The following is a 27,199-nucleotide window of genomic DNA, read 5'->3' as shown; positions in this document are numbered from 1 at the left end:
ACTATTAATGCCAACTTCAAAAGTGTATTGCATAAATTGGAAAGCAGCTTCAAATGTATCAATATGAAAATGTTTTCTAAAATTTTTCTTAGCTTTTACAGCAATTTACATTACACTGTCAAGAATTAAAATCTCTGGGGGCACCTGGGTAGCACAGTCGTTAAGCGTCTGTCTTCAGCTCAGGGCGTGATCCCGGCGTTCTGGGATCGAGCCCCACATCAGGCTCCTCCGCTGGGAGCCTGCTTCTTCCTCTCCCACTCCCCCTGCTTGTGTTCCCTCTCTCACTGGCTGTCTCTCTGTCAAATAAATAAAATCTTTAAAAAAAAAAAAAAAAAGAATTAAAATCTCTGTATTGATCAATGTAAGAAAATGTTGAAAATCTGGGGTGCCTGGGTGGCTCAGTCATTAAGCGTCTGCCTTCAGCTCTGAGAGTGATCCCAGAGTCCTGGGATCGAGCCCCACATCAGGCTCCTCCACTGAGAGCCTGCTTCTTCCTCTCCCTCTCTCACTGCCTCTCTCTCTCTGTCAAATAAATAAAATCTTTAAAAAAAAAAGAAAAAGAAAAAGAAAATGTTGAAAATCATCATTATTGTTTTCATTCTGTTAAAATTCATTTTCAGGCTGGTTTCATGGGTTTCAGGATGATCTGGTAGATAACCAGCTCAATTCAGAGGACCAGCTGAAAAAAGGTCCCCTACTCCTCCACCATCTTTTTTTCTCCCCTCTAAAATTCATTTTCAATACAAATCCTCGTACCTTTCTACCTAGGTCACAAGCTTTTTCTTTCCCACTGTAGCTCTAAGATGAACTTCTTCATTTGTAGTGCATTATCTGTGAGAGAATATAAACCACAAGACCATATTTTGTCTTTGATTAAATAATTTTTTTAATCAAGCAGTCTTTTAAGATAATTTTGAATTTGAGTTAATAGTAGAGTAAATCTATGTAAAACCCTTCCAGTATACAACCAATAAGCACTGGTAAAGACCTGTCATTAAATTCACTGCCTTCTTCTTTCATCAATCACATAAACTGTGCAATACTGAATGGTCTTAACAACTGTACCCATGAGCACAACTACGTTCAATATTTAGCAGAGTGGAGAAAATCAAGAAGTGAAAAATCAGTCTTTTGTTGTAAAATTCCAATTAATCCAGATTATTAGTTAACAAAGTTGGGAGTATAGACCATTGATATAGCAACTAAGTTTTTTTTCCACAACTAGCTGATATTCTGTGATAAATGTAAATAAATAAATAAGTCTGTGCAAGAGTTCAATAATGTTAATGAATTTAATAAAATGCTTATTAGCAAATTTGAAAGCTCCTTGAAACAAAACATACTGATTATAATTTTATAACATTTCTTACATGGCAACACTCACCTAAAGCTAAAGAAAAGTTCTTAACAGTTTTCAAAATCTGAATAAATTAATTTTTGATGTGGTTTCAAAGTTCTTCTAAAAAATAGAAATAAAATGAAATAAAAAAATGACAGTGTAACATTTCTCACAGTTCTATTAGTTAATCTGGTAGTTCTTCCACTTCACATGTTATTGACTGGATTGACAAGAAAATCCAACATGATGTCATTCACATGGCTGCAAGTTGGGCCCAGCCATTGGCTGGGAGTTTAGCTTCAAGTGTTTTCTGAGGTCTCAGTTCTCCACATGGTTGCTTGGGCTTTTTCATAGCTTAGTGTCTAGGTTTCAAGAAGTACTATCCCAAGAGAGCAACACCCAATGTACAAGTGCTTATCAAGTCTCCTATTGCATCAAAGTTGCCAAATTCCCATTTTCCAAAGCTAGTCACATAGCCAAGCCCAGAGTCAATGAGGAAGGGAATACCAGAAGATAAAATTTCACTGAGGGTCACTAACGTACAGTCTACCACAAAGGACCCCCTGGCCTTTAATGGGTCATATTCATTCCACGCTCAAAGTACACTTAACCTCTCCAAAGCTCGCAAGGCCTCATCCCATTACAGCATCAAGTACAGATTCTCATCACCCAAGTCAGATCTAAAAGCAACCAAATTCTCTTGAGTGGAGCTCTTTTGGATCTGAAGAAGTGTGAACTAAAAAGACAAGTATTTCTGGCCCTCACACAGTCAACGTGCAATGAAGAGTCAAGGCAAAGAAAATTGCAATGGGTACTTCTACCCAAAAAAGGTTGAAAATGGAAGGCACACAGTAGTTACTGGTCCATAGCAATTTTGAAATCCAGCCAGGCACTTGTAGCCAGTTTCCTGATGATGACCCAGTTCTATTCCCTGAGAGTGATATTCTGTGGCTCTTACCTCCACCCTCTGTGTTCTTAGACTCTGTTCTGAGCCATCATTTTTCCAAGAGTGCACAGCTGAGTTTTCTCCTCACCTTGTTTCCTCCTCCCCATAGGATTTTGAGGATCTTGAGGCATCTTCTCATTTTGAATTGTCTCTGTCCTTTTAATGTAGGCTTGTATAATTTCATTACATACATTGTATATTTTATGTATCAAATTATATTCACCTTATTAAACAAAATCACACTCACGAATCTCTTTAAGACAATCCTCTCTCTGTTTGGGGCTGGAAATCAGAATCTTATGGGAAAATACCCTTAGATTCTTTGACGTTTTCTTGTCTAGTTGAGAGGATCTTTGAGATACTCCTCACATCTTTCAGATGCCTTAACACAGACCTTGACTCTCAGTGCATACTTCACTAAGAGTACCCTGGATTTCATCTTCAAACCAAGGCTATCACTTACTTTGAGAAAATTGTTCTCATAGAGACTGGGGATGAAAAACAATTTCATTATCAGACCCATACATTCTAGTTCTTCTTTAGCTCAAATTCTACTTGAAATCTGAGCAGTCCCTTTGTTGGCTCAGTGTGTTCCTCCAATACTTTAGCATAGACAGCTAAAAGAAGCCAGATGGCACTTTCCACATCCTTCCCAGAAATCTCCTTAGCCATGTTCACAAGTTCATTAGGTACCCTTTCTATTTCCCATTATACCACAAGCAGTTTTGATCATTGTTCTGCCAAGACTTAACTCAGGTTCCCTGTTCTTCAGCTTCCAATGGGAATTTCCTCATTAACTTCCAGCCCCCCCTAACAGTCTCCTTGTAATTCCTCCAAATTTCTCCCTACTTCTACCAGACTCAAAATCAATGCCACATGTTATAGCAAGACCCCACTTTCAGGTAATAGTTTCTGTTTTAGTTATCTGTTGCTGTATAACAAACCACCCCCAAATTTAAGCACTTATCACAATTTATTACTTCTTACAACTCTCTGGCTTGACCTAGAGGTTATTATGGTACACATGTTGTTGGCTTGGAGCCAGGATGTCTAGAAGATATAAAATGGACTCACATTTGTGGCTGGAAATTGGTACTGGCTACTGGCAGGGAACTGAATTGGAGTTGGCTAGAGCGCCTCAATTCTCCTCCATGTGGGCTTCTTCATATGGTTGCTTATGCTTTCTGATAATATGCTTTCTGATAATATGGTAGATGGGTTCCTAGAAGCATCCCAAGACAATAAGGCCCAATGTGCAAAGATTCACCAGTCCTTCACTTGCATCACTCTTGCTAATGTTCCATTGGCCAAAGCCAGTAACATGGTCAAGTCCAAAATCCATATGTAAAAGGACTCATAAGAGTACAAATACAAAGAAGCATGGTTCATTGAGGGCCACCAAAGTTAACAGTGTATCACACCCTTCAAACCAACACTTGATTTGTTTTTGGTTGAGCAAATGATTGGTGCATAATTGTCATTACATAATTATTTTGTTAATTGTAAGACAAAATAAACTTGTTTTTATAAATTTTCATTTTATTTTATTTTTATTTTTCAAAAATCATACCTATCAAAACCTGTTTTACATTGTCTACTATGACGTTTTGGTCCCCACTTTAAGTGGATTCCATTGGAGTGGCTTTTTTCTGGTTATTCTATTTCCCATTTAGTTTTTGTGCCTTGGTTTCACTCTCAGGTCAAGAGCACTTTGCAGAGAAAGAGTGAGTCACAAAACAGAATTTGGGGATCACTAGTCCTTGGAAATAATACCATCATTATAGCACCCACATATCCGCCCTCATCCTGACATAGTTTCCTAACTTCACTCATAAAGAATTAAATGGTCACTCTCCCAGCTAACCAGGCACTGATAACCAGATGTGGCTTGAAGTTATATACAATAGTACCTTCCTCGTCAAACCTCAATAACCCATAGCTTTTACAAACTGTTTCTGTATGAGAGTTCTACATAAATTTGTTCTGAAAGGCCTATAGTCTACATAAAGAACATTTGAACAAAGGTATACTTTTTAAATAGAGGTTTAATTTTGTTCTCTGCTACATGTGTTAGTTTTAAATGAAACTTTAAATGGCAAGAACACTTTGTGTTTTATAAGACTCTGCAGTCTACATTTGGCCCTGGATAGCTGGGCTATGTCTTCTTTACATAATAGAAAAAATCTGAAGTGTTTGAATTCACTGAGATTTAGGAAGCACTCTCCATTCTTATTTAATCCTTGATGAAATTACAGGTAATTTGTAAAAAAGGGATTTAAAGTCCAACCAAAAAGTATATATGTTGACCATTTTGTTTTTCTCCCCTGAGAGTCTCAGTTTAATCACACACTAGTCAATGTAACATAAGCTCTTTTTTTTTTACCCCAACATAAATCTGACAGGTAGTGTAACTGAAACTAATCAAAACGCTCCCACAGAGCCCGTGATTTCACCAGTGCGGTCCTGGGCCTGCCCCAGGGTGTTGTTACCTATTTTTTCATTTCCTTTTCTTGAACAGATCTATCGTTTTACCAGGCCCAAACTTTCCAATCCTTTCACATATCTTCATAAGCAATTAACAAAGGATGTCCCCCCCTTGGTGTTTTGTCATTTTGTCAGTTTCCCTGGTAATTTCAATCATTTTTAAAGGACCTATAAAAGCTGCTTCAATATGAGCTCTGTTTCTGTCACACTTGAAAACAAAACTACCAAAAGGCAAACCAGCTAGTCTGTCACCAAGCAAGAAGGTAGGACCTTTATTAGGGATGAGTTTATGAGAAGCACCAGTGTCTGGGATCATAGGTGAATCTCAACAGCAATTCGTCTACTAACAGCATGTCCCAGAAGCCAAAGTGCACCTCAGGAGGTAGTCCACTCTACAGCAAACTCTTCCAACAAATGAATACTGTCTTATATTAAAGAATCTAATTAGAAAGAGATTCAGTAGCTTCCTTCAGTAATAGTTTCCATTAGTCATGATTTATCAGGAATTTCTTCACATCACTTAATATTATGAAGTCTTCCTCTTTGCCTCCTTTCTCCCTGAATTCTCACTCCACTAAAACACTAATCATTCATTCATTCACAGACACCATTCATCAAGCAGCCACCAGGTGCCCATATGATACATCAACACTCTATTGGGTCCTTTATCATTTCATCACCATGACCTTACAAGGTAAATATTATTAGCCCCATTTCATTAATAATGAATTAAAGCAATAGCTCAGAAAGGTTATATTAACTTGCCCGAGTTCTCATGGTCACACAGTGAATAAATGTTGAAGCCAGAATTTAAACCTCATATTCTATCTTCTCAATTAGTCATGGAAGCCAAGGTCAACAGTCCTCGTAGGGAGATATCATTATTCTGCAGTAGAATGTTTACCACATGTTTGACTAGGACCCCTTGGCTTACATGGCCAGGTTGAGGCAATAGGGAGCATCACAATTCCAATAAGTCAGGGGAATAGCTCAGAACAGAATTTAGAACACATGTGACCCAGACCACCCAGACACTTGAATCCCTTACTGGGATTTCAAGTTTATTTTTTTCTAATGTGAATACTCAATTCTCAGTTCATAGAGCACCCACAGATGACAGAGAAGAACCAAACCTCTAGGAATTTAAGTGGGTTGTCCTATTTCTCTCTCTCTCTCTCTCTCTCTCTCACACACACACACAAACACACACACACACACACACACGGAAGTAGAGTGAATTTATAGACTACTACTAGTCCCTAGGCCTCATCCGCTCAATAACTGGTTTGGGTGGAAGTCCTAGGAAGATGAATTGATGGTGTACAAATACACACAAATAGGCAATAGGACAGTAAAATCTAAAGGGCACTGTCTCTCTAATAGTTAAATCTACCAAAACCAAGTTCTATCCCTTTAAAAAAAAGGTATTTTCCCATCCAGACAAGGACTATAAATGACCTAAGGACAGGAAGAACAGTGTCTCAGTCCCTACCACACCATAGCACCCTAAAAAACGACAGCTATATTTTTCAACACGCAACAGATATTGATTGGAATTTCCCTCTGATTTAGAGTAACTTGTTCTACAACTAAACCAAGTTTGTGGGTATGTGATCAAGGATGAAAGTGGACTCAGATGAGTTACCAGCATCTCTCCCGGTACTGCTGTGGCATACTCTGATACCCCTGCCTTTACCACAGACTCCACCTCCAACTCTCAAACTTCTGGAAATTCTCACGGCATAAGAAAAGTTGTTTTGATATCACCTCAAAAATCAGTTTCCTTTGTTCATTTGAATTCAAAACATGAATGAGTAAAGGAAATACTACAAAACCCAGTCCTAGCATCATTTCAGGATGCCCAAATAGAGAGCACCATTGCTCTCTCCTTTTCCAGGTGACAATCTTACAGATGGAGCCTTGGCTACGTGGAAGTGGCCTCTGCATGGCTTCAGTGCAATTTGGTCCTGTTTCTGCTCTAGCATTTCTTACATTATTTTTTCTGCTAACTTCCTGAAAGCTAGACAAAAGAAACACTTTTTGGTATGACTGCTATCATGGTCTGGTAACTTGGTTCTGGAATGAATGACCATATCCTTCAAAAACACTTTGCCAGGACAGGCCTCCTACCCTATGGGATCCTTTCAAAAAGTTTAGCAAAAAATTTTCCTGTGGTTCCACATTTGTCATTTTGGCTAAACCTGTGAGCTTCTCAAGGACAAGAAACATATAGGGTTTATATATGTTCCACTGAACCAAGATTATTCTGCTTGTTTGATTCATACTAAGAAAAGGCCATATTATCCAAAGTTATTTGTTAAAATATCAAGAATACCAAGGAGCTCCTAAACATATAAAGCAAATATTAACAGACCTAAAGGGAGAAGTAGACAGAAATATAATAGTAGAGGACTTCAGTACCCCACTTCCATCAATAGATAGATCATCCAGATAAGATCAATAGGAAACGTTAGACTTCAATGACACATTGAACCAGATGGACTCAATAGACATTTACAGAACCTTTCATCCAACAGTAGCAAAATACATATTCTTCTCAAGCACACATGAAACATTCTCCAGGATCAATGTGAAGCCACAAAAAAGTCTTAATAAAGTTGAGATGGAAATTATGTCAAACATCTTTTCCAACCACAATGATATGAAACTACAAATCAATTAAAAGAAGAAAACTAGAAAAGTCACAAATATATGGAGATTAAACAACATGCTATTGAGAAACCAATGGGTCAAATAAGAAATCAAAAGAGAAATTTAAAAATACCTTAAGACAAATGAAAACAGAAACTCAACACACCAAAAGTTATGGGGTGCAACAAAAGCATTTCTAAGAGAGAATTTTATAGCAATAAACACCTACATCAAGAAAAAAGAAAGCTCTCAAATAAATAACCAAACATGGAACTAGAATAAATTAGAAGAAACCAAGCTTAAAGTTAGTACAAGAAAAGAAATAAAGACCACAGTGGAAATAAATGAAATAGAAATGAAAAAGACAGTAGAAAAAATGAAATTAAAAGCGGGTTTTTTGAAAGTATAAACAAAATAGAGAAGTCTAGCTAGCTAACCAAGAGAAAGAGGATTCAAGTAAATAAAATTATAAATGAAGGGGGGGACATTTTAAGTAATACCATACAAAAACAAAGGATTGTATGAAACTACTATAAACAACTATATGCCAATGAATTTGACAACCTAGAAGAAATTAATAAATTCCTGTACATATACAATCAACCAAGAATGAATCATGAAGAAATAGAAAATCTAAATAGACAAATTCCCAGTAAAAAGACTGAATCAGCAATCAAAAATCTCCAAGGAAAAAAGGTCTAGAATCATATGCCTTTATGGGTGAATTCTACCAAACATTTAAATAAAAATCAGTATCAATCCTTCTCAAATTCTTCTAAAAAATAGAAGGGAATACTTCCAAACTCATTTTATGAGGCCAGCATTACCTTGATCTCAAAAGCAGACAAGGACACTTCAAGAAAATTATAGGCCAATATCCCTGATGATCACAGATGCAAAAAATACTAGCAAACCAAATTCAGCAATACATTAACAGGATTATACACCACAATCAAGTATTTATTTCAGGGATGTAAGGATGGTTTGACATCCACAGATTAATCAATATGATACACCTCTAACAAAATGAAGGTTAAAAATTTTATGATCATCTCATTAGACGTAGAAAATGCATTTGATAAAATTCAACATCAATTCATGATAAAAACCCTCAATGAAGTGAGTATAGAAGGAATGTACCTCAACATAATATAGGTCGTATATGACAAACCCACAGCTTGTACTCATACTCAGTGTCATATTCAATGGTGAAAATGGACTGCAACATGGACGGGACTGGAGGAGATAATGCTAAGCAAAATAAGTAAGGCAGAGAAAGACAATTGTCATATGGTTTCACTCATTTATGGAACATAAGAAGTAGGAAGATCGGTAGAAGAAGGGGAAGAAGAAAGGGGGAGTAAACAGAAGGGGGAATGAACCATGAGAGACTATGGACTCTGGGAAACAAACTGAGGGACTCAGAGGGGAGGGGGGTGGGGGAATGGGATAGACCGGTGATGGGTAGTAAGGAGGGCACGTATTGCATGGTGCACTGAGTGTTATACGCAGCTAATGAATCATCGAACTTTACGTTGAAAACTAGGAATGTACTGTATGGTGACTAACATGATATAATAAAAAAAATAAATTAAAAAAAAGAAAATGGAAAGCTTTTTTTTCTAAGATCAGGAATAAGACAAGGATGTTCACTCTGACCATTTTTATTCAACATACTACTATAACTCCTGGCCATAGCAATCAGACAAGAGAAAGAAATGAAAGGTATCCAAACTAGAAAGGAAGAAGTAAAACTATCTCTATTAAAGAAAATACAAATAAACGGAAAGATATTTAGCATTCATGGATTGGAAAAATTAGTATTGTTAAAATGTCCAACTACTCAAAGCAATCTACAGATCTGGTGCCATCCCTACAATGGCATTTTTCATAGAAATAGAGGAAACAATCCTAACATCTGTATGGAAGAGAATTGTATGGAATACAGGAGCCAAAGCAATCTTGAGCAAGAAGAATGAAGCTGGAGGTATTACAGGTCCTCATTTCAAACTATATTACAAAACTATAATAATCAAAACAGTATGGTACTGGCATAAAAACAGGCATATAAATGAATGGAACAAAACTGAGAGCCCCCCCCCCAAAAAAACCCACCCATATGTGGTCAATTAATTTATGACAAAAGAGCTAAGAATATGCAACAGGGAAAGGACCATTTCTTCAATAAATGGTGTCAGGAAAACTGGACAGCCACATGCAAAAGAATGAAATTGGACCACTTTCTTATACCATGCACCAAAATAAACTCAAAATAGACTAAATATTTGTATGTAAGACCTGAAACCATAAAACTCCTAAAAGAAAACATAGGGGGTAAGCTCCTTGACATCAGGCTTAGCAATGATATTTCACACCAAAAGCAAAAGCAACAAAAGCAAAAATAAACAAGTGGGACTACATCAAAGTAAAAAGCTTCTATACAGCAAAGGAAGCCATCAACAAAATGAAAAGGCAACCTGCCAAGTGGTAGAAAATATTTACAAACATATAAATGATTAAGAGGTTACTATCCAAAACAAAGAAGTCATACAATTCAATAGAAAAAAAAAAACAATCTAATTAAAAAGTGGGCAGAGAATATGAAAAGACATTTTTCCAAAGACATAAAAATGGCCAATAGATTTATGAAAAGGTGCTCAGCATCACTAATCATCAGGGAAATGCAAATCAAAACCACAATGTAATATCACCTCACACCTGTAGAATGGCTATTATCAAAAAGATAAGAAATAAGTATTACTGAAGACATAGAGAAAATGAAACCTGTATGTACTGCTGGTGGGAATATAAATTGGGGCAGCCACTGTGGAACATAATATGGAGGTTTCTTAAAAAATTAAAAACAGTACTACCATGTGATCCAGCAATTTCAAAATATCCATTTCTGGATATCTATACAAAGGAAATTAAATTACTATCTCAAAAACACATATGCACCCCCATGTTCATTATAACATTATTTACAATAGCCAAAACATGGAAATCACCTGAGGGTCCACTGATGGATGAATAGACAAAGGCAATGTGATAATAAATACTGAGATAGATAGACAATGTGATATATATATATGTGTGTGTCTCCATATATAGATAGACAATATGATATATATGAGGGATGGATAGATAGACAATGTGATACATATATATCTAAAATACTTTAGATATATATATGGATATATATAATATATGGAATATTCCATATATTATTCATATATAATACATGGAATATTATTAAGCCATAAAAAAAGAAGGAAACATTGCCATTTGGAACAACATGCATGGACCTCAAGGACATTATGCCAAGTGAAATAAGTCAGACAGAGAAAAATAATATTGTTATGATCTTACTTATATACAGAATCAAAAAACAAAAACCAAACTCATAGACACAGAGAACCGATCGCAGTTCCCCAATGGCAGGGGGTGAAGGGGTGGGTGAAATGGGTGAAGGTTGTCAAGAAGTACAAACTGCCAGTTATAAGATAAGTAAGTCCTGCGGATGTAATAGAACATAGTGACTCCAGTTTGCGATATTGTGTCATCTCTTCAAAAGTTGCTGAGAGTGTAGACCTTAAGAATTCTCATCACAAGAAAAACACATTTAGAGCTACATAAGGGATAGGCCGGTGATGGGTAGTAAGGAGGGCACGTATTGCATGGTGCACTGGGTGTTATACGCAACTAATGAATCGTGGAACTTTACATCAGAAACCAGGGATGTACTGTATGGTGACTAACATAATATAATAAAAAATATTATTATGTTAAAAAAAAGAAATCATTTCCCTATGTACATGTATATCAAATCCTCTTGTATGCTTTTTAATATATGCAATTTTTATTTTAAAAAGAGTAAAATAAATCCGTAGGAATAAAAAAAAAAGAACTACATATGGTGATGGATGTTAACTCAGCTTCCTGCGGTGATCACTAGGCAGTACATACGGTCAGGTCACGACGTGGCACAGCCAAAATGAACGCAATGTTACGGGCCACTTATGTCTCAAAGGAAAGAACAGCAAGGCGTTATGGTCACCACTCACATACAAGTCATGGTTCCTTGACTTCAGGCGCCCTGGAGTTGGAACCCTTTGGGAAGACATTTCAAAATGGACTGGAATGGAAATGTCTGGACAAACAAAACCTTTTCCCTGAGGGAGAAAAGCAAAAAGGAGCTGAAGCGTCTGATCCTACCAGGAAGTCCTGTCCGCCAGTGTGAAGTAATAAGGAGAACGTGGGAAACAGATTGCTTTAGGGAATGGAGGTGTTACCGTGAATCCTACTTTATCTCTTTGGAACCGTGGACATCCATGAATTTAGCGGTATTTCCAAAACATTAAAAAAAATCCACAAAATATATAGATTTTAAATTTCAGGTAAACTGTACAAAACCTTCAAAAACTGGGGATGTACTTTATGGTGACTAATATAACAAAATAAAAATTATTTAAAAAAAAGGAAAAACCCGAACATTTATTCAAAAGAAAACAAAAACAAAAACAAAAAAAACCTTGCAAACAGAAACCTCTTTCCCAAAGGGCTTATGTGGGACAATTTCTAAAAAATTATGCTCTCTCTAAGCTAAACAGAAAGTATAGACTTTACATATGTTGAGTACCTTTATCACACACCTGATGTCCCTATTTTTTATAAGATATTTAATGTTTTCTGTGTTAAATTATTTTGATAAAAATTTCCAATGTACCCCAAATGGAGTATAACAAACCCCAGCTACCAGTTATCCATCTTCAATAATCATCAACATTTTGCCATACTTTTTTATCAATAATAACTTTTTTTAAAGCTAGAATGGATTAAAGCAAGACCAAGTTTTCAAGTCATTTTGCTTCAATAGGCATGTAAAAAGAAAATATTCTGGCATGTAACCATATGCCATTAGCACACCTGGCAAATTAATCATCTGATACCCAATTTCATAAAAGTTCCTCAAATGTCTAAAAGAATCTTTTTTTTTTAACCATAAACTCAGTTGAAACACTGTATAAGGTATTATGCATCTTAAGTCTCTTTTATATTTCTTTCACACTAGAACATTGCCCTCCCTCTTCCTTTTTTTTTCCCCCCATGCCATTGGGTAGTTGAAGAAACTGGATCCGTAGTCTTGAAGAAATTGCCACGCTCTGAATTTGGTTGCAAAGCCATTTCTCAAGCTTTAAACACTCTGGTCAGCCGAGATTTCCCAGAGGAACAGACTTTGGTCTTGTGGGCACTCTGTGTTGCCTTGTTTAGTGAAACTAGCAGGTGTATAACCTGAGTGTTCACATGACCCTGCTCGTCTAGATCCAGGTGGAAGGATGAAACTGATCACTTAGAACCCTAAGACACAGCTTTTCCAGAGAGGTCTCTAATAGATTATACAGGAGAGTTGGAGGACCAGAGTAGTGACCCCATAATTCAGTTATGAGAAAAAGCAGCCTAGGGCTGTGTAGGAGCTTTGCTGGGAAAAAACAAAAGTTGATTGTTGAAAGGAAAAAAAAAAAAACAGTATTTTTTTCCAAAAGAGAAAGCTCATATCACAGACAAATACATGGGACTTGCTAAGGCTTAGAAGTAGGGGCTTAACGTCTCTTGTTGGAAAGGCACATAGCAAGAAGCAGCTTGGGGTGCTCAGACACAAGTTTCTGTCTATCCAGCCCCCGTTCCTTTCTTTGTGTTTGCAGACACACAGCCCAGGATCTGCAGATTAGAAACAATCAGGATGATGTCTGTACAGCACCTGTTCCAGGCAGTTCGGAGCAGTTGGCCGGCAGCATCTTACTCAAGATGCAAGAACTCCCAGGTGGGAGGGATTTATGGGCTGGCGAGGAGGCCTGGTCTGTGCACCGCCCAGCAGCCCCAATGGCTTGTTTTGGCCACCTCCTGCACACTTGCTTTTGAGGAGACTCCCTTAGTTCCCGTTCAGTCTGGACTTCTTTTCAGAGTCCTGTTTCCTTACCACAATGCAAGCAAGCCCGAACCAGAGCCCCTGGAGTAATTAGAAATGAAACTCCAAAGAGATACCTTTTGATAAACTGGAAGAACAACTCAAATGCAAACATCTTTGCCTCAGATCCAAGGAACAAACATTGGCCACTGGCAGCTTCATGCCAGGCTTGGCGCTTAGCCCTGGGGTGTAAAGAGCATATTCGAGACCTGTCCTCTGGCAGCTGTCACTCTGGGCACAACTGTGCTCTTCTGCCCATCCCTGATCTGTTTCTAAAAAGTACTTCCGTACCGGATTACAATGTAAATTTTTATTCTGTCATGTATACTCCCATTCATAGTGCCTTGTGCTATAAATAGATAAAAAATAATTTGGGATAGTTATTTAGTATCTTTTGCCTAGGACTTTAAAGCATTTCACAAACACTGCCCATAAATAGTAAATTAACTAGTATGTTACCTCCTTGTTTACAGATGGATAGGTAGCAGTAGGGTGATTAAAGTCAACAGATATCAGAGTAAAACTCTGTCTCCACTGCTAATTTGCATCATGACCTCAGGCAAACCACTTCTCCTCCCTGAACCCTGGTGTCCTCCCTGTACCCAGCATGGTCACCTGAAAGTCCTGTGACCCTCTCGTCCTCTCCCCCAGTATTTGGAAATGTCACAGTAACTGTGGCAGATGCATTATTGATACTTAGGGACCAAGGCAGGGTGCCGTTTCTTCTTTTTTTGCAGAAAAAAAATTTCCTGCCCCAAATGCCAACAGCCCCAAATGTTCCTCGGTGGTCATTTACACCCAGGTAAATGACCTCTAACCTCCTTCCCAATGTGACAGATTATGTACATCTGTCCCTGAAAGCTCGGCCACAAAGGGATTCAGTTCTACGTTCAAGTAGTCTGTCCCACACTCAGTGACATTTCCGAGGGCCAATCAGAACCAGAGGTGAGCAGAGAAGCAGCAAGGTGACTACCATCTGCGAGTTATTCAGGTCACCCAGATTTTGCTTCGGGAAAGGCTCCACCCACTGTTTCACCCAGATTTGCTTTTAAGTTCCATGTAAGAATTTAATATTTGTAACCCCGTCAACGCGTGTTAACACATTCACCAGCCCTAGAGCAACTCTCACGAAAGCAAGCAGGTCCCAGCTCTCAGTGGAGAGTAAACCATGAAGTTACACTGTACTCCAAAGTAAACAGCTGGAGCCAACCAATGGGGACGGGTTTAATAAGTTCCAGGTGGCTCACCTCCTAGTCATCTGCACACTTGAACTTCCAGGTGGTCTTTGAGGCTGATCCCCGACTGTTTACAATGCTGTAGTCCTTTCGTTAGTAAATTATGTCTGTGTGTGCTAAGAGGCCATTAATTATTTACCATATATCTTGACTACACATTTATTCCTTTACGACCTGGAGAATCCATCACTTTCAGAAACCCCAATTATCATGTTCTTGAAGGGTCAGCTTCAAGAAACACCTCACACTGAGGAATAGAAAATCAAGGCCTAAAAAATGGAGTAATTATTTTTTGAATATAGATGTCTAGCAGTCTGAATGTACTTTTATTTTTTTTTTTAAAGATTTTTATTTATTTATTCGACAGAGATAGAGACCGCCAGCGAGAGAGGGAACACAAGCAGGGGCAGTGGGAGAGGAAGAAGCAGGCTCATAGCGGAGGAGCCTGATGTGGGGCTCGATCCCATCACGCCGGGATCACGCCCTGAGCCGAAGGCAGACGCTTTAACCACCGTGCCACCCAGGTGCCCCTGAATGTACTTTAAAAAAAAAAGTTCTGGGGCGCCTGGGTGGCTCAGTCTTTAAGCATCTGCCTTCGGCTCAGGTCATGATCTCAGGGTTCTGGGATCAAGCCCCGCATCGGGCTCCCTGCTCAGCGGGAAGCCTGCTTCTTCCTCTCCCACTCCCCCTGCTTGTGTTCCCTCTCTCGCTGCCTCTCTCTCTGTCAAATAAATAAATAAAATCTTTAAAAAAAAAAAAGTTCTCCTCAAAAGTTTGCAAAATAACACATAAAGCATAGAGAAAGTCAACTTATTCAGCCAGAAATACCTATTCACTTGGGCTTTCTGAGGTAAGTTGAAACAGATTTAGCACTTCTCTTGGTTTCTAAAAGTCTTTGTCTTCAATTAAAAATAAAAACTGAAGCGAGATGATTGGTATTTTGACATCCAACCAAGTGTTATTTCTGGTACAACTGTACAGACTAAAACACCACTCGTGGCAAATCTTGTGCATTTTTATGTGAATGTTTGTTTACACTCATCTCGTCTTGGCTCTGCACCATCGTATCTTGTTCCACACCAACTATGCATATGTGTTGATTTCCCTCTCGCTGTCTGCAAGACTATTCCAAGTTTCTGGCAAAGAATCTCGATGGAGACCCCACGGAGGGGCCGGCAGAGAAGAGCACTGAGCTAACACCCACCACCTTCTCCAGCGGGTGGGCCACTCCAGACCAGGGAGATCCCAATTGCTTTGCTTTGACCTTGGACTTAAGGAGACTCCCCCGTGGCTGAGACATTGAGGATAAAGCATAGATTTCGAGGACAGATGACCCAGATCTGAATGTTAACGCCACCATTTCTTGCAAATCACTTCAATCCTCTGAGCCCCAACTTCTTCATCTGATGCAGCAGGTTGTGGTAGAGAGTAAAGGAGAGACTATAAAGGGGGAAGCACTTTGAAGACTGCGAATCCACACATTAAGGCTAATTGTTGAGATGGTGATGGGTGGACTGGGGCTCCGGGGCCAGGACCAGCTGTGGGTTTCCTACCGCCTGAGGGTTTCTGGAATTGGGGCAAGAATGAGGTAGGGAGTGTGAGGCAGTGGACCAGGAGGTGTCTGGAGACCAAGTTCACATGGCTAGTTATCAAGTCTAAAGGGAAAGAGTGCCGGGTCCAGGAGGAGGATGAGGAGGAAGAGGAGGAAGAGGAGGAGGTTACGGGTAAGGTGGGATATTAGGTTGGGAGGTGAAGGACATAGGGCTGGGTGGATGGATGTGGGCTCCAGACCAGAGTGAGGGCTCCGCAGAGGGAGGAAGTGTGAAGTGGTGGGCACGGGGCAGGAGGGACAACCCGAAGCTGAGCCAGGCCGAGCATTGCCATCTCTGAACCCATCCGTTTGCCTTCTCCTTATGTGCTATTGGACACAGAGACTTCAACTTCCTGCTTAGTTACCTCTGAAAATAATTTTTAAAAACAACACATCTTCTCACACCCTTTGAGGTTAACATCTAAAATATATCTTTATCGGTTTAAATAGCTACAAAGGATATAACTGCTGGTGAATGGATACACTGGACACTAAAAAAAAAACTCCTATGACCTTCCAAAAATGTTTCCAGTGCAATCTAATACCATAGCAATTTGATACCCACCATAATTCATTTTAAATATATGCCAATAAGCAAAAAATATTTCATTTACTCCTAAAGTTATATTTGCATTCCATTTTCCCCACATAAATGTATGATGTGCTATTTCCTGCCTGAAACCCTTTTATTGATCACCCATAATTATCTGCAGCAAAACACATAATTTGAAATTAATCTTGCATAGTTTAACTAATTTGAAATTAATGTTTAAAATTTCCTGTGACTATATAGCTCTAGTTATGGAAGAAATATTTCTGGACTGAATTGTCATTATAGGTATTATTAATGCACAATTTATGAAAATAACAGAAATACAATTTTTATCAATATTCAACATAAGATGTAGAATTTTATTGAAAAACTACTCTTCATCAGACTTCTTAGTAAAATAGATGAAATTTCTTATTAACATTATTCCCATCTTGTAATCACAGTTATTGTAAGCACTATGAAACCATTTTCATAAAAATAAGATTAGAATGGAAGGGTTTTATCATGGCTATGTCAATTATTGAGCCCCTTTTGATATGGTGATCTATCATCAAAATTATTATTAATGATCTAATTCTCGGACAACTCAATTAGGCCTTCCCTCGATTTGCATGAAAGCAAAGAATTAGAAATCATCTGAGTTGCAAAAAGATGACTCAGTCAACAGACATATTCACTTTCTCAAAAAAACAGCATTTGTCAAACACCCCAGGGATCTGCTTACCCTGGGGCTATGCAGCATCACAAGAAGGGCAGCCAGTGTGTAAGAAGAACAGAAAGGGGGCGCTGCACCCTGTAGGCATGGCTCACGGCCATTCAGCTCTCTGCAGAGCAGGTGGAGGAAAGTGTGCCCATGGAAGTGGTGGACCTAGAATTTTTTTTTTATCCGTGTATATTTATGTACTCTTAGCAAGCCTTTGTGTGCCCCCACAATGCAGGTACCCAAATGAGAAGCCCGCTGGGCTAGGACCTGAGTGTCAGTGGAGCTGATAACCCTGGGCAGCTATGGCTTCCCTGACTTCTCCAAATGGCATTCTCCAAACTGGATTTTGGGGAATTTCAGTGCCCTTTGGGATGTTAGAGATTCTCAGGGAATAGGAATTCCCAGGTCCAAAGAGTTTGGGGGAAAGCTTCCTATTATTTCCCCCTCTTAAGAGATTCACAATGAAATCCGAATAGTAAAGGCTGAAGAAACTTGTTTCACTTTATTTAACGTAGAATTTCCCAAACAAACTTGATCCAGTCCCATTTTCTCCCCCAAAGAATACCTAGTTATATATAAAGGCACCTTAGTCGTCTGCTCTGGTCCTGACAACTCCAAGCTGACTCTCTTGTGTCCTTCCTACGTGGCCTGACTATCCAGGACAACTACAGGTCTCGCTAGAACACTCCAGAGAGACCGAGACCTCAGACTGCCCTGTTCCACGGACCCCTGTGCCTAGGAAGGAAATATTACCTTCTGCTGTAGCTTTTTTATTGAGTTCATCCATTTTTATCTTTTTAATTTTTTAAAGATTTATTTATTTATTTTAGAGAGAGGTTAATCCCAGGTGGGGGTGGGGAGAGGGAGAGAGAGAATCCTCAAGCAGACTCCCCGCTGAGCACAGAGCCTGATGTGGGGCTCAATCGCGGGACCCCGAGATCATGACCCCAGCTGAAATCGAGTCGTATGCTTAACCGACTGAGCCACCCAGGTACGCCTAGTTTTAGATAGAGGCCCTGATATAACAGGAAGGTTTCTGTGCTGTTGACTTTGGCTAGCAGCCACTGAGGCCATGACGTTGAAAGTGCTCCCTAAAGAGCCACACGTGGATGATCAGCTTGGTGCTTTCCCAGCTGTCCTTCTGCGTCCCCTGGTCCTTGGGAGTATGGAACAAGCCAAAAGAGGATTATAATTAGATGCAAAGTAAAAACCCAAACATATATGAGTGGGATGTGTGTGTGTGTGAGAGAGACATTGCGTCTCCGTATATGACTGTTTTTCATTACATCCACAGCCACGTGGGTTTTAACTATCAAATTTGAATTTTCCATCTTTTCATTGCAAAACATGAAGCGTCGGCTATATAAGAATGATAATTATGAGTAAACCAAGTTCATGTGTCAGAGCTGGAGAGAGCAGCCCAAGAATGAGGGCCAGGTCACCTGACCTGGCTTCTGGTTTGGGACATCTTGGGCATCTGACCCTTGTAAGACATCACCATGGAAGATAAACAAAACTAAGCGCCTGCCACCATTTCCCTTAGATCACCAGAAAGACTACAAGACTACAAGTCAGAAATTAGTATTCTGTACACAAGCCCTGAACAATTTGGTTAGCGTGGAGATCCAATTAGACTCTCTGTTCTTGACTAGAGCTCAAAATTCAAACAAATCAGTCAGTACCTGTGCAAAAGGAGGTTGTAGAATGACCCTGCAGACCACCTTTCTTCTTGGAATACAGGAACCACGAAGCATTTCTGCGTCTCCATTCACGCCGTGCACCAGAGCAAGCAAGGTGGACAGAGCCGAAGGCCAGCCAAGCTGATCACTGACTCAGCCTCAGCCAGAACCCACTTTGCTCTTTGGGAACCTCTGCCGTCACCTGTGAAGCTGGAAACGAATGCATTTTTATAAGCCTCTGCAAACCAAGGAGAACAAAACTCAAAATAGCTGCAAGAGAAGAGATGAAGAATCAAAACTAGTTTTTGGTGAAAACCACTTGAGATTTCTTGGAAAATTATCCCCCGAAATCCCTTTAGTGGGAAGACAAAGACGGCAGAAACCAAATGGTTGGCTTGCCGTTGAAGAGGGAGCGAGCAGTGGGCATATGATCGAAAAAAGAGCCCTCCACCCTCCCGGTCTCCGGTTCTAGGAGCTAAGGTTCAGAGAAAGCCCCCGCCCACCCCCACCCCCCCGGAAGGGCCTGGAAATAAACAACAGCAGCAGGACCATCAGCTGGATACTCACTTGAGGGAAAGAACATTGTCTAAAACCCTCGATCACCTAGCCGTCCCCATCTGTGTGGGGGAAATGTACAGGCAGCCAGGGGCTGTTACCTTTCCTTGGGCGAGGAAGGGACCCTCGCCCTGTTTTGGGACAGCTGACGCATTAGGTCCTGATTAGATGTATCCCAGGTGTGGAGAGCAGCTGTGGTGGGTTTTCAGCACGCCTCTGCCTCTCTCCCAAGAAACCACGTTCTCTCCACCGGCTCAGATCTTCAGGTGGTAGCTAAGGGTGGGGGGAAGCATAGAAGAACCATGTGGCTCAAGGACACTGTCTGGTCCAAAGCCACAGCGTTGAGTAAATCTGTGGTTTTGATTCCACTGGAGTGACAACCGTAAACCTGAAAGGTGGAAAAATGACATCGGCCCAGGTGTTAACCCAGGTGTGAGGCGGAGTAGAGGAAACATTGTGTCGTGGCCCCAGATGCACCTGGCGGGAAGGGCGGGGATCTGTTTTCAGCCTGTGGCGGTGGCCGTGGCTGAGCCACTGGTGGGGGCAGCCTGGCTGGGTTGGGCTGGGTTGCTCTTCCCACTGTCTGGAGGAGGGAGAGAGGAACGCAGGCGTCCTATGCACTACCAAAGCTCTCGACGTCGAAATTCCTTTGAATTATTATTCTGACTCTGCCCCAGATGAACCTCAAGTATTTCCAATCACATATTTTATTTATCTATTTTGATCACAGCCTGCAAATTAGATGGTTTGCTTAGAGGGGAAGGGGATACTTCTCTTTCAGCACTGATTTGACATATCTAATCCCTACTATGCTGGGTACTGGTGAGGAAAGCCTTGGGGTGTGGCAGAAAAATCCAGGCTTTGGTCACAGATGGGTCATTTATGTACAAATCCCAGCTCAGATATTTGGGCTTACGGTCTCAGCCTCAGTTGTGCTGTCCCAAAAGTGGGAATGACAGCCCTTCCCTTAAAGAGTTGTTGTCAGCATTGGAGATGGTCATGTAAAGCACAGGATGCTAGCAGCATACAGATGGCAATTGTCACTACGGTTATTATTGTATTATTAGTATTCCTTCAAAATCTGGGAAACACTCACTAGGAGGGGCACTAGTCCCTTAAGGACAGAGTGTAGATATTACCAAGGCAGGGCTGGGGTAGAAGGAGGCAGCCGGCTGCTGGAGATCGTGGGCAGGAGGGCAGGAAGTAGTGTGCCTGAGACAGGTAAGGATTGGTGCCCCTCCCCAGGGGGAAGGGAGGGCTGGAGAGGATAGGGGAAAGGTAATGATGAAGTCACCAGACAGGAGGGAAAGTACTCGACTGGGCAGGAGCAGACTTCAGGACCAAAAGTTCTGCCAGGACAAGATAAGCAGACAGGGACCAGAGCCAAGGAACGGGCTGTGGGCGAAGAGACAGGAGGAGCTCATTTCCCTAGGTTCCTCCTGCAAAAGGTGTGCAGCTGCTCACCTGAGGGTAGGGAGAGGACGGCCCCTCCTGCGGGACTTGAGGAGGAACCTGGAACATGCAGACGACTAGGGTGTACGTTCTCCAAACTTTGTTGATTGCTTACCTGATGAAATCAGTTACCTTCCATATTTTTATTTACATGTTTTTTATCTGCACTGATTATATATTAAGTATGGCTTAGATTTAAAAAAAAAACACGCACACATAAAGATGGGGCATCTAGGTGACTCAGTTGGCTGAATGGCCAGCTCTTGATTTTGGCTGGGGTCATGGTCTCAGGGTCCTGGGACTGAGCCCTGAGTCAGTCTCCCCGAAGCCTGCTCTGGCATTCTCTCTCTCCCTCTTCCTCTGTCCCTCCCCTCCCCACCACTTGCTCCATGCATGCTCTCTAAAATAAATAAATCTTTTTTTAAAAAGCACATAAAGAGATCTCCTGTACAACAGGTAACAATACTGTATTGTGCGCTTCAAAATTTGTGAAGAGGGGAGACCTCATCTTAAATGTTCTTACATAATTTTTTTTTAATGGAAGTTTCAGTAGTTTTTTTTCTTTTTCTTTCTTTCTTTCTTTTTTTTTTTTTTTTTTTTTTTTTTGTCCTGCCTCTCAGTGGATCTTCTTGCACACACAATTTTGGATACTTCTTGCCCCCAAAATGGGAGGTGGAGTCAGGGGAAAGGGCATTCGCCTCCATTCTCAGAAAGATAACAACTTATTTTTCTCTCTCCAATACCACTGGTCTGAAAGTGGAGTTATTTGTTGCATTTTTGTTTCTGTTTCTGTAGGTCAGAGGGTTAAAATCAGAGAGAGAAAAACACTTGACTTGTGTAATAAAGGCACACAGAGCCCACATTAATGCTCTTTAGAAAAACAGGAGGTGATAGAAACAGAAAGATTACCACTTTCTGCAAGTAAAGGATATTGACTCGTTATTCTTGTGTCACTCACAAACCCGAGCCGGATACTTCATTTGTACACCACTCAGACCAAAACAGGAGCTGCCTTGTTTGCTCCTAGTAAGGTGTATACACAGGCTCTAGGTCACACAACTCACCGTGTCATCTGGCACAGTGTGGTGCCGAGCACAGCCACGTAGCTGTGTTAAGAACAAGGGGGCTCAGAAAGGTGAGCCTCACCTGGTTTGCCCGCTCTCAGCTCAGCTACTTCAGAGTACTTGCGTTCCTCCTATTTACAGCCCTGATTCACCCCTCCTTGTCTTTGTGCCTACTCTCCCCCTGCCTGGAATGCTTTGGTTCCTCTCCTATAAATCCCTCCAGCTACTCATTAAATCTCCTCGGCTTATAAACTCAGTGTAAGCTTTTAAAAATGGACTGCTTCCATTGTTTTGCTGCCCACTCAATATCAATTCCAATAACTAGTTGTGTGCATTTCTGTCTCCCTCTGCTCTGCCGTAGCTCTGGGAGGCAGGGAGTGGGACCCTAGCCTAAAAGACTCAAGCATAGGGGACTTCAGTAATTCATACTCGTGTAACACCCCAATGTGGGTCCAAATCAGGGAGGGTCTTCAGCTCCATGCAGTCATTCAGGGACCCAGGGTGGTGCCAACTCTGCCACCTTTATCCTATGGTTTCCAAGGTCATCCTGGGCATTGATACCCAGCTAGAGGAGTGGTGGGGGCAGGGGGTGGCAGGTGACTTTCATTGGCCAAGCCTGGAAATGGGGACGATCACTTTCTCCCACAGGACACTGGCCACAGCTCCGTCACTACAACAGAAACCAAGGAATATAGTCCAGTCGTGTGCCCAGGAGGCGAGGCAGCAAGATCAGTGATGAACCGGCAGTCTCTGCCACACCGCCCCAGACCAGCTCACACTCGCTGTGAGCCCTAGAACCCCAGAAGAGGAGGCTGAGCCTGCCTGTGCAATCAAGGCAGGGTTTTGCAGGCAGCTCAAGCGCATAGTCTCTCAGTATCTTCCAGACTTGTGCACAGCGCCATCTGCCGCTCAGAATTAAAAGCAGGAAGGGAGGTGGCGCTGGGCTTGGGGATCTGAAGAACCAGGTTAAGGAGAGCCGGAATTTAATGAAGGGAGGGAAAACTGAGGGGAGAGGAACCATGAGAGACTATGGACTCCGGGAAACAAACTAAAGGTTTTAGAGGGGAGGGGGTTGGGGGGATGGGTTAGCCCGGTGATGGGTATTAAGGAGGGCACGTGTTGCATGGAGCACTGGGTGTTATATGCAAACAATGAATCATGGAACACTACATCAAAAACAAATGATGTACTGTATGGTGACTAACATAACATTTAAAAAAAAAAACTACATTAAAAAAAAAAGAGCCAGAATTTAGTGTTCTGGAATCTTCGCTGGCTTGGTAACCAGAGGAGATTAGAGGACATTCAAAACTCAGTCATTTTCACCTAACAGACACCAACCAGTAAGTATGAGGACAAGGGAGAGGAGTTGCCTGGGTAGTTTTGCTGACTTAATTTTTCTGTGACATTACTGGGAGGTAAACAGGATGAGTATCAAGAGGAATATATGAACGTTCTTATGTAGGAAGGAGCTAAGTCCAACGGAGCACTTGACTGGAGTCAAAAGACCTGGATTTGAGCACCAGCTTTGCCATTAACAGGCTGCAGTTTCCTTGGTTTTAAAATGAGGGAATAAGATCCCTTCCATCTGGGAGTTCTAATCCAGTCATATAAGACCCTTTTTTAAAAGTTTTTATTTAAATTCCAGTTAACATACAATGTAACATTAGTTTCAAATGGAGAATATAATGATTCAACACTTCCAGACACCACCCGGTGTTCATCACAACAAGCATGCCCCTTAATCCCCATCACCTGTTTCACCCATCCCCCCTCAACCCACCTCCCGTCTGGTAACCATCCGTTTATTCTTTATAGTTAAGAGTCTGTTTCCTGGTTTCTCTTTTTTTCCCTTTTTTGCTTATTTGTTTTGTTTCTTAAATTCCACATATGAGTGAAATTATATGGTATTTGTCTTTCTCTGACTCATTTCACTTAGCATTATATTCTCTAGCTCCATCCATGTCATTGCAAATGTCAAGACTTCATTCTTTTTTGTGGCTTAATAAATATTCCATTGTGTATACATGCCACTTCTTTATCCATTCAACAATGGATGGACACTTGGGTTGTTTCCATAATTTGGCTCTTGTAGATAATGCTGCTATAAACATAGGGGTGCATCTATCCCCTTGAATCTGTATTTTCGTATTCTTTGGGTAAATACCTAGTAAAATGGTTGATGGGTCATAGGGTAGCTCTATTTTTAACTTTCTGAGGAACTGCCATACTGTTTTCCACTGTGGCTGCACCAGTTTGCATTCCCACCAACAGTGCAGGAGGGTTCCCCTTTGTCCACATCCTCGCCAACACTTGTTGTCTGTTGTGTTATTAATTTTAGCCATTCTGACAGGCATGAAGTGATATCTCATTGTAGTTTTGGTTTGCATTTCCCTGATGATAAGTGATTGGGCATCTTTTCATGTGTCTGATAGACAATTGGATGTCTTCTTTGGAAAAATATCTACCCGTGTCTTCTGCCCATTTTTTAATTGGATTAGTTGTTTTTTGGGTGTTGAGTTTGGTAAGTTCTTTACAGATTTTGGATACTAGCCCTTTATCAGATATGCTGTTTGCAAATGTCTTCTCCCATTGCGTAGGTGGCCTTTAAGTTTTGTCGTCTCCTTTGCTATGCAGGAGCTTTTTATCTTGATGAAGTCCCAATAGTTTATTTTTGCTTTTGTTTCCTTTATCTCAGGACACATATCTAGAAAAAAACTGCTATGGTCGATGTCAAAGAAGTTACTATGTTTTTTTCTAGAATTTTTATGGTTTCAGGTCTCACATTTAGGTCTTCTTTCCATTTTGAATTTATTTTTGAGTATGGTATAAGAAAATGGTCCAGTTTTCCCAACACCATTTGTTGAAGGGACTGTCTTTTTCCCATTAGATATCCTTTCCTGCTTTGTTGAAGATTAGTTGACCATAAAATTGTGGGTTCATTTCTGGGTTTTCTATTCTGTTCATTGATCTATGCATCTACTTTTGTGCCAATACCATACTGTCTTGATTATCATAGCTTTGTAATAGATCTTGAAGTCTGAATTGTGATGCCTCCAGCTTTGCTTCTCTTTTTCAGGATTTGTTTGTCTATTTGGGATCTTTCGTGCTTCCATACACATTTTACGATTATTTGTTCTAGCTCTGGGAAAAATGCTGTTGGTATTTCAATAGGGATTGTAGTAAATGCGTAGATTGATTTATATAATATAGACATTTTAACTATATTTGTTCTTCCAATCCATGAGCATGGAATGTCTTTCCATCTTTTTTATCATCTTCAATATCTTTCATCAGTGTTTTGTAGTTTTCAAAGTACAGGTCTTTCACCTCTTTTTTTTTTTTAAGATTTTATTTATTTATTTGACAGAGAGAGACAGCCAGCGAGAGAGGGAACACAGGCAGGGGGAGTGGGAGAAGAAGAAGCAGGTTCCCAGCAGAGGAGCCTGATGCAGGACTCGATCCCAGAACGCCGGGATCACACCCCGAGCCAAAGGCAGATGCTTAACGACTGAGCCACCCAGGTGCCCCAGGTCTTTCACCTCTTTGGGTAGGTTTATTCCTAGGTCTCTTTTGGTTTTTGGTGCAATCATAAATGGGATCAATTCCTTCATTTCTCTTTCTGCTGCTTCATTATCAGTGTATAGAAATGCAACCGATTTCTGTGCATCGATTTTGTATCCTGTGACTTCACTAAATCCGTGTATCAGTTCTAGCGATTTTTTAGTGGAGTCTTTTGGGTTTTCTATATATTGTATGACGTTATCTGCAAATAGTTAAAGTTTTACTTCTTCCTTGCCAATTGGATGCCTTTGATTTCTTTTTGATGTCTGATTGCTGAGACTAGTCCAACAATTATGTTGAATAAAAATGTTGAGAGTAGACATCTTTGTCTTATTCCTGACCTCAGGGGGAAAGGTCTCAGTTTTTCCCCATTTAGAATGATATTAGCTGTGGGTTTTTCATATGTGGGCTTTAAAATCTTGAGGTGTGTTCCCTCTAAACCTACTTTCTTGAGGGTTTTTATCATGAATGAATGTTGTACTTTGTGAAATGCTTTTTCTGTATCTACTGAAATAACCTTATGGTTCTCATCCTTTCTTTTATTAATGTGATAACGTCACATTCGTTGATTTGCAAATATTGAGCCACCTTGCAACCCAGGAATGTATCCCATTTGATTGTGGCAAATGATTTTTATTAACACATCTTTGGATTCAGTTTGCTAGTATTTTGTTGAGAATTTTTGCATCTATGTTCATCAGGGATATTGGCCTGTAGTTCTCTTTTTGAATGGTGCCTTTATCTGGTTTTGGTATCAGGGTAATGCTGGCCTCATAGAATGAATCTGGAAGTTTTCCTTCGTTTTCTGATTTTTGGAATAGATTGAGAAGAATAGATATTAACTCTTCTTTACGTGTTTGGTAGAATTTACCTGTGAAACCATGTGGTCCTGGAATTTCTTTGTTGGGAGTTTTTTTGATTACTGATTCTATTTCTTTGCTGGTTATCAGTCTGTTCAAATTTCCTATTTCTTCCTGTTTCACTTTTGGTAGTTTATATGTTTCTAGGAATTTATCTATTTCTTCCAGATTGCCCAATTTGTTGGCCTATAATTTTTCATAATATTCTCTTATAACTGTTTGTATTTCTGTGGTGTTGGTTCTTATTTCTCCCCCTCTCATTTGTAATTTTATTTCTTCATGTCCTTTCTCTTTTCTTTTTGATAAGTCTGGCTAGAAGTTTATCGATTTTATTGATTTTTTTCGAGGAACCAATTCCTGGTTTCATTGATCTGTTCTACTGTTTTTTTTAGTTTCTATATCATTTATTTCTGCTCTAATCTTTATTATTTCCTTCCTTCTGCTGGCTTTAGGCTTCATTTGCTGTTCTTCTAGCTCCTTTAGGTATAAGGTTTGGTTGTTTATTTGTGATTGTTCTTTCTTCTTGAGGTAGGCCTTTATTGCTGTAAACTTCCCTC

General features: G+C 40.3%; 1 long non-coding RNA gene across 2 annotated transcripts in view; it reads right to left on the bottom strand.

Annotated features, from left to right (window-relative positions):
• Positions 1-27,199, bottom strand: part of LOC103676272 — a 57,453-nt gene that overhangs the window by 6,683 nt on the left and 23,571 nt on the right. Inside the window, exons 4-6 of one of the 2 annotated variants that reach the window (XR_572062.2) lie at positions 19,804-19,975; positions 19,151-19,357; positions 18,416-18,624 (exon numbers count right to left, since the gene is read on the bottom strand). This is a non-coding gene — a long non-coding RNA (uncharacterized LOC103676272). Of the gene's footprint in view, positions 1-18,415; positions 18,625-19,150; positions 19,358-19,803; positions 19,976-27,199 lie in introns of those variants that run through there. The other variant, XR_572059.2, reaches the window with a different exon arrangement.

Source organism: Ursus maritimus, unplaced genomic scaffold (assembly GCF_017311325.1).
Source record: "Ursus maritimus isolate PB19 unplaced genomic scaffold, ASM1731132v1 scaffold_31, whole genome shotgun sequence".
In the NCBI taxonomy this organism is placed as follows: Eukaryota; Metazoa; Chordata; class Mammalia; order Carnivora; family Ursidae; genus Ursus; species Ursus maritimus.
This window is presented reverse-complemented; position numbering and strand designations above follow the sequence as displayed.